Raw genomic sequence first — 9,607 nt, 5'->3', positions numbered from 1 at the left:
AAAATGGTGGGATTTTGTGGCAGGTTTTAATATTAATTAAGGAGCAAAGGAGTCCAAGGGTCCCCTATTACTATTAAAAGAATATTTTATTATTATTATTTCACAATATGATATAGGAGTTGAAAAAATAGAAAATTCGGATCAAATAGTTGATTTTAGAATATAATGGTATTTTAATTTCTTTACAAAGAAAAATAATGGTATTTTTAATCTAATTAAGGGTGGCAAAGATTTCTTTAATTAAAAGCAAAATGTTTGGGTTGAATGAGTGAAATTTTATAAGACCACTTATTATTATTATTTTTTTCCAATTTAGCATAATATATGAGATTTACTATTCGGATAGGTTTTTTTTTGACGGACTACTTGGGTAGTTGTCATCAATCCTCCTTTTACTTGATGGGAATAGTATTAGTCTCACCAAATTTTTATATTACATGATGTAACAGCTGATATATACATGTCATATCACCTAATTAATGTGATTAATACTTATTTATTTATCACATCATATAATATAGAAATATGAGATAAAAATATGGTAAGTATAGCATTACTTTAATTTTAATTTTAATAAAACTTAAAACCAGAAGTTAGCATAGGTAAAAAAGAACAAAAAGTAAAATAACTCAATGAAAATCTTGGCATATTATTATCGTTGATGGGGATTATTATCGTTGATGGGGATTAATTTAATAATCACTGATATGATGTTTACTTTTGTATGAAACCCCAATAAATAAAGATGATAAAGTTTTGTCCATTTGCGTAGACTTTTAAACATCCATAAATCGTATGCGATTTGAAATTAGATGAACTATTAGAATTGAATTACGTATTTGTCTAGAATGATACAGAATATTAATCCTTACAAAAATACAAAATATGGGTTAACAGATTAAAATAGCTATTACAATTAGAATGGACAATAACCTAATCTCATATAATAACCCAAAACATGAAATAATACTCTAATTAAATGCAGCTTAATCTAAAATTATCGCCGGTAATTAAATTTTGGATTAGATGAAGATGAGGCATGGGGAGACTAATTTAACTAAAGAAGTTGCCTACACAATCCTAAAATGGTAACAATTGCATCAAAGTAGAACCATATAAAACATTTCAACCCTCTCAATCAATAGCAAAATTAAAGTGGTTTTGTGAGAGGACACACTCACCACCCCAAAGTCACTCACACGTGACCGTCATACTCGAATATTTTGATGCCAAAACAATTTAGATTATAGAAAAAGCGATTTAACACTCCCTCCTCTCACTCCACTACCATATGCATGTAAAAGCAACTTCCCAACAACGAAAGTACACAAACTGTATCTAGAAAACGCCCTTATTAGTTTATATTTGTACTGATTAGTAGTAGTATCCCACAACTCTTGGAGCGTGCCGTCCACGTCACCCTAGCTAGCGTGACCAACTACCAATCTGGACCGTCCAACCACAAAGGCGATGTATTGCTCAAAACGGCACCGTATAATCACGGGCTTACTGGCTACTGGCTACGGCCGGTGAAGGGGAGAAGAGGAGCCGAGGATCGTAGAAGGAGGGGACCATGAATTACGTCGCTCCTCTCTCCGGCACTCGCGGGAAAACGACGCCTCGACACGCGTCGTGCGCTGCTAGCTTGGACCACGGCGATGGGACCCGCTCCAAGCACGCGCCAAAACAAGAGAATCGCAACCCTACACGTGGCGTGCTGTGAGCAGCGGGACCACTGAGAATTTTTGACTTCTCTGACAGCCGCCGGCTTAATCAATTCGAGATGTGGTCCCCTTTGTGGGATGCGGTCCCCACTTTCGAGCCCCGTGGGCCCCAAAATGGCAAGATTAGGGAAAGGGTTCTAAAAAAAATACAAAATAAGAACGGTGGGGGCCCACTTGGGGGGAGAGCGGGTGCTGCTGTGTGTGGCGTTTATGGCGAACTGTTCACCTACATGGCTAATAAAACTAAAAGGCAAGTGGTCCCCTACCTAGTTGCTCTCTGTATTTTTCAATTTTAAATTCATTTATTGTTATATTTTGTTTGCGGAAATCCCAAAAGAATAATGCTATTATTACCGCATTTGTATACCACATTCCCATACTACCTTATGTTGCAAGTGAGATAAACAACCACACCAATTAAATTAATTTAACATTTTCTTTTCTTTCATGATTTATTGATACTTTTTAATTGATATAGTTATCCACTTCATCTGTCACATAAGATGATATGAGAATGTGGTAAGGGTAGCATTACTCATCCCAAAATTTGAACTCTATATATAGAGTCAGCTATTTACACACAATTACAATGAAATTTACTTTCTAAAAGGCCCGTATGATAATCATTTTTAGTTTTCATTTTTTGTGCTATGATAAAAAGGAAAATAAGAGGGATCATGAAAGTGAGGATGAGATAGGAGGATGAGAGAGATGATTAACAAAAGTGAAAACAAAAACTTGAAACGAAAACAATTTCAAATACATTTCAGTTTTTAAATTTTGTTTTCACTTTTGTTATTCATCTCTCCCATCTTCCACTCTCATCACTCGACTCTCCCATCTTTCACTCTCATTTTTCCTCTCAATGTGATATACACTATCATTCTCATTTCCATTCTCACTTTTGTTTTCCTCTATATTATAGAACAAAAAATGAAAAATAAAAACTAAAAACTAAAAATAAAATGGTTATCAGACATGCTCTAAATTTGTCTATTTGGTTATAAAAGGACAACTAATAGCAGAAATATGTTTGTAGATAAAGTCAACGCAATGTCGTTGACTTAAATATACTTCAACATCCTCGTTCCACCAAACCAAAATTGAAGATGTAATGACTCAATTAAAGTGTTTTAATCTTATTATACAACTTTACTACATTATTGTTGTACATAACGAATACTTGTCCTCATTTTTCTTTTTCACCTCTACGACCTCTCAATTTTATTCATTTTAAATATAAGGGATTCGAACATAGAATTTCAGTTGCAAGAATAATTATTTAATTGCTTGAGTTATAAGCTCCTTGTCAATTTTATTTATATTTCTTTGACAAACAACACAATTTACATTCTAGTGATTTAATTAAAATTAATCTCAGATCAGCAGGAAAAAAAAAATCAGCAAAATCAATGAATGGGTGCTTCTATTTGCACCCACTACCAATATTATCATATCATATGGTTCTTACCCATTTTAAAATAATTTATTTAATTTGAAAAAAAAAATGAAGATAGATACATTTTGTTCTATCTCTTGCTACTACCTTTTAAGCTCATAGTTCTATATATAGATAGATATTGTGCGGTTCCTACGTACGTACCTTCACTTTATGGGACATAATCTTATACTAAGATAAAGCCTCGAGATGATTAAAAAACAATTAGACCCTAAACCTATTTTATAATTATGAAGCGACAAAAGAAGAAAGTATATTCTATGGCATACGGTCTTGGCTTTGGATAAGGACTAGTAGAAAATAAATGTCCAGTATGACTTTAATTTTCCTAATACGTTACAATATTATGGTTTAAAATAAGAGCCATGTATGTACATAGGCCCTACATTTACCTCATTGTCTTGCCTTCTCAAGCATCTTAATTAGTATTGAATTACCTGCACTCTTACTCTTTCCATTCTCAAATGTTTTTAGTTGAAAGGTCGATGAATGAGTAAATTACTTCTAGGGTTTGACTTAAGTATGAATTAAACCATTTGATTATAGCGGGTTCGTAAATGGTAACTATTTCTAGTAGTAAAGTCTACTTTTGGGTGTCAGGGATTTGTAATTCAAGTATTTGAGAGCAGTTGTTTCCAGTATCGCTTATATAAAAATATACTTTTAAGGTTTTAATCTTGACATATGATATTATATATCATCATACTAGGAACTTCATATCTATCCATTAGTTCTCAAAATCAACTATAATTATTCACGACACAATAACATAATATGTCAAATTGTCTAACCTATGAGATTATGGTCCAATGCTTTTGTCACAAACTAATTGGAAAGACAAATCTTCTCCGGTCAGAAAGTTTGACATATTCGACAAAAAATTGTTAACATAAATCATTGATTAGATGATTAATATGTGTATTAGTCTATGCACTATAATTAGACTCGAATTGAAAACGAAAACTATCACGGTTTAAAAAAAGAAAAAGTAGGGGGTCATATGAATGGGACAATTTTACCAATATGAAACCCAGCTAAGACGGCTCTTGTCGCATCTCAAAGAGTCAGTCGCTGTTCCAAGCCATGCGTGCCTTTTATATTCATATGTCATTTCTTAATTTTATTTTAATTTTAATTTATAATAATAATAATATTTTTATTTTTTATGTCTAGACCACAATCTCAATCGCTTGTCAGATACTATTTGTGTTTGGTTTGGCAAAAAGAAAAAGCAAAAGAAGAAGGCACTATTTCTCTTTTTGGCATCAACCCAACAACGCCAACATTAGTTGGGGATTAAGCAGATTTGTTGATAGAAGTTTCTTTTGGTGGTGACACCTAATCCTTGGATTAGAGATCTTAATCACCATCCTTTTTCTGTTGTGGCACCCAAAAAAAAATCAATCGAGTGTACCTGCAATCACCAAATTCCTATTCATTGCTTTGTCGATCATGACTTGGAAGTTGGTTCATAATAATAATATTAAGGGATCATATGCATATATATATATATATATATATATATTTCATTAATCATTTTCCACCGACATTCAAATTTATAAAGCTAAAAGTTTTGGTTTGGAATAAAGGGTATTTCTCAACATTAATGGCTTGGTCGAGTAAATATTTGTGTTAAAAAGAATACAAAAACATATGGGTAGTAGGATGAGTATTTTGAAAATGGAAAAAAAAAAACCATCACTAAACTAAATTCGTACAATTAGCTTATGATAATTGTGAACACAAAACAAGTTGAAAACTTAAAGTCATTAGTTGTTTACGGAACAAACAAACACATAAGCAAAAGTTTTTGTGGAAACAATCGCATACATGTATGTGAGTAATTATTAGCCGTTTAATGTGAATTTCACAATAGAATTCACACAAATATACAACTCACAACTACTCATGCGCACATGAAAATATGATTTCTTGTTTAATATCACATAAGGGAATCAAATAGTTTGTGAGCTTCACATTATTATCTGTAATATAACGACTGGAAAAATTAGACTATGAATGCGTGTTGCATGCAATTTAAAAGGGTGTGAAGAAATTATTATTATTTTTTTCCAAGGACAAAAAAATATATATATATATATATAAACAGTTCGTGAATGGTTGTGCAATCTACACGTGTCATGCTTAAAGCCCAAACGTTAAGAATCCAGTGAGACGGTTTCGTAGGGCATCCGTTGCCTGTGACCTGCTCAACGTGCAATTGGCGGGGTTGTCAAAGTCCAGCGAATCACAGCCCGCCACAAGCTTCCGCTAGGGACCTGTTTCACACGAGGGCCCACACGTTTTACACGAGGCAACAAGTGAAACCCCAAGTGTGGTCCCCACATGGATGATGCATGCATACGACACACTTTCACACTTACTAATTGTATAAAAAAATACAAGTCGTTTTGGCCAAATGGATTTGCAAAAAACGTGTGATTAGTCGTAGGTTGATTGGTAGATTGGTAGATTGGTTGATTAGGATTTTGTGTGCGTTGATTGTCTGCCAAGATTAAGGTTCGTTATTTTTTAAATTCTAAGTGGAGCCCACTTAATTATGGAGGGGACAAGATTTAATTAGGGATTTAGGAGGAGAGTGGAAAAGGTCTTGTATAGGGTTTTTGTCTGTGTCCTTGTCTTTTATAAGTTTTGGATCCAATTCTTAATAATTAGGGCGTACGTGGGATGGGAGATGGGATTTGTGATGACTTGGATTTTGTAGGCTTGTCATAAAGTTTATCGAGCTGTTATTTGTTTTTTCATTGTATGTCGACTACTTCTACTCTAATCCCTTTTCAAAACATCGTTTCTAAAATCATACTGTATTTCAATTATTCCAACTGTTTAGTTTTTAGATATTTCCTCAGTGACTATCTTTGTAAAAAATCACTCAAATTCGAAACCATTTGACAACTCAATTAGATGGTTGTTGTTTATTCTAGTTTTTCCTCAAGACCGTTTTCGTTGATTTTATTGGTTCTAACTAGATGTCTTAATGATTTTCAACTTGCTTGATTTTTTACAAAGAGGATCTATGAATGAATACTTGAGAAATAAACAGTTTTGATCGTTGAAAAAAAATTCATAAGGGACTAAAAAGAGTGTCCCCTGAATAAAATTATTTAACGAGTCCCTTAAAGAAATTGTACTCTATATATATATATACATATATACAAACGTGCAACATATTTACACAATTGTGCTCCTAGAAGAGTCGGTATGCTGCACTCCTAATTTCATTGGAGTTACAAGGTGCATGTTTCGTAACACAAATGCATTACTTTACGAACTTCATTCATACTTGTTTGAAAATATGTGACATGACTATTAGATAATCTAAATTATATTTGGCATACATCACGTCTCGATCGATACCCTTGTCAAATTCATATGTAGTAATTTTTGTCACCGCAACATCTTTTTCTTTTATCAATGGTTCTACCAATTGATAGGTTTCCATAAATAATTGAAATTCACTTTCTTGATCTGTATCTTCAATTCTAGGAACAACCCTCTTTATATATGCCAACTTATCTAAACCTAAATTAGAGATACATGCATCTTCATTAGAGCAAGTTTGGTGAGGCGAATCGGGCTCCCTCAATTAGCCCGAACGAAAAGATTCTGAATTTGACAGATCCTCTATCTTTATATATAAATATATAACATGATATACAGAGTTTCAGTTGCGGATATCTCAAATGAGCTTATTTGACAAAATTTGTTACTTGTAATTTTCAAATAATGCTGGAAAACAGTCCTCGTTAGTTTCCAAACCCGTAGTTATCAGACGGTGTGTGTGGGGTAACATTCTTTTGGAAGAGACTTGGCAGAAAGGTCAAAGGAAGCAAGTAGGAAAAGCGAACCCCATTGTCAATTGATGTTTAGGAAAAAGAAAAGAGGAAAAACCACTCGTGGATTCTCATTTGATCAAATACCCCATTATTGGTTCGTTTTGACCACTCCATCTCTCCATGCATGAATTTATGAAAGTAGTTCATGATCTGACTGACGAAAATATATCCAAAATCATTGTTATGCTTTTTCTTTTCCCATTTGTGCCAAATCGTTTTCTCTCCCATTCATTCGCATCACCAAGCTACCCTAGCTAACCCTAGCTAGCTAGCCGAACAGATGAAATGGGCATTAAGTTTAAGTGGAATATTTTGTGCTTGATGCATAGCGTGATAATTAGACCAACAGTTGTGATCACAAACTTTTGTGATGCGCTTGCCTTCCAATATTTATTGGCATTGAGTTGTCATCGAACCCTAAAATCAACAGGTAGTCAGTGGAACAACTCAGAACATTATGTGGAATAATACTCTCAAAAAGACAGATGTACAATTTTAATTAGTTATGGTGCGCGTGACGATGATGTTACCCCACACAAAGGATGGGGTGGCCTTATCCAGAGTTTGAAGAAACGTTTTTCTGTGTTTGGTGTTGAAGACATTTTTATGTTGTACCTTGTTGATGCTTGCTTATCGAGGCGCACTTGTGGCTGAAATCATTGAGAGGAAAATGGTATCATTTGGGAACAATTATAGAGGGGAGAATTTGGCAAAAAGTGAGAGAGTCCGGGAAAAAATGCTCACAATAATTATAAATGATACAGAAATCGCATAATTGAGACATGCAATTTGCTGTGCTTAGATTAGATACGTGTAATTCAGAAGATGCTCTTCTACATCTTCACACACGGTCAATGCATGCATGCAATTAAGGATTGTAATTAGGATCATGTCATCTTGTTTGAACTTCATGTTTTGGAGATTAATAGCTGGTTTTAATTTGATGATGGGATTAGGCAGTTGCTAATTTTACCCACCTTCCTTTTCGACTTCATGTTCCTTTGCCTCCTCTCTGGCCCCCGCTCCTCTATCTCTTTGTTAGGCTTTCTTGCATGGACCACAAAAACACTAAGCATTTCGTGCATGGACCACTCAACCACTCACCTCTACTTCACTGTGCTCCCTAACCCCACCCCTCCCCAAGAAAAAAAGACCCAAAAAAGATGTCAAAATGTTTGAAAGATATATGTGGGAATCCAATCTCTATTCTTGACCTAGGCATATTTAACTGCCAATGTTCCACCCAATCTTTATAGCATTTGTACTTGGTATTGTTAAGAAAGGAGCTGGATCTTTTTGTTAGAAATCCCCTCTATCAAGGTCATTGAACAAAACCCAATTGCTAATTCTCCTTACTATTGAGTTTTTGGGTGATAGGGAAATCGAATACAAAACTTCATATCGAGGGGTGAATGCTTTTTGGTGTGAGTCGCTAGATACTTTTAAGTAAAGTTGAATGATTGAGATTTGAATTTTCAAGTGAATGAGAGAGAGAAAGAGGAAGGAGATGATCTACCTTTAAGAAAGTTGCTAATTACAATTATAGGAATTAGCCTAGTTAATTAATTTCTCACGTAAAAGAGTGCAAAGCAGATAATATTTTGTATTTGCAAGGACAGCTTCCGCTGGGGAAGCGTGAAAACTTACCATCTTAGGCTGTAAGAAGAGGGAACAAAAGACCCAGAATGGTAAAAAGGAAAAAGGACAGCAACTACATGTACATACCCCACCAGCTCTATTCAGCTAATGTAGGAGATATGATAGATGATGGGGAAAAATAAAAGAAAAGAAAGCAACCAAAGGACATATAATAGAGCAGAGCAAAGCAAAGCATGGTTTTGATTTGATCATGTTTTGTTTATTGCCCTTTCTTCTGTGATGTCACACCAGCCATCAGGTGCCTCACAACCCTTTTTAAATAAATAAATATTTTTATTTATTTATGTACAGGTGATAGTAGGGAGGAGGTTCTCTCATACACAGTCAAGATGTTATGATGATTCGAATCTAAGATCTCAGCTGGCAAGAGTGTTTTTGTCAAATTCTTCTCACCAGTGAGATTGAAATTTGTGGACTTTAGGGAAGTTTATTTTATGCTATTTGTCAATGCATGCCAGAGAATAAATCTAGGCCTTGTGGGATGAAGCTTGACCTACTTTTGGAAATTTTCTAGTTTTTGACAAAATTTGTTCAGAAGGGCTGCTAGGGGAATATTGGCACAGTGATCATAAGTTTGGAATATTTTTCAACGTACTATCGATGAAGAAATTTGGGTATGTATCTATGGAAATTGAAAACATTTTGACATTTTTATCATTGTTTGGTGAAAGTTGTCAAATAAAATTGCTGACCACCAAAAATGCGACGCTGAAAATTAATATGTATTATTTCCAATGTGTTGGCATATCATCTTCAAAGTTATCTTTCCTTGAAAGGCAACGCAAAACTGTCATCAAGCATAACATGATGTTGGGTGCTGACATCTTCCTCCTTCCTCAATCTTCAGGTTCATTCATCCTTGTACATTCTGGGCTAGTTAGGCCCATGCAAGATCTGGCTGTCACAAG

Source organism: Prunus mume, linkage group LG2 (genome assembly GCF_029339155.1).
Source record: "Prunus mume cultivar Tortuosa linkage group LG2, ASM2933915v1, whole genome shotgun sequence".
NCBI classification, from domain to species: domain Eukaryota; kingdom Viridiplantae; phylum Streptophyta; class Magnoliopsida; order Rosales; family Rosaceae; genus Prunus; species Prunus mume.
The sequence above is the reverse complement of the archived record's forward strand: the minus strand, read 5'-3'. Positions refer to the sequence as shown.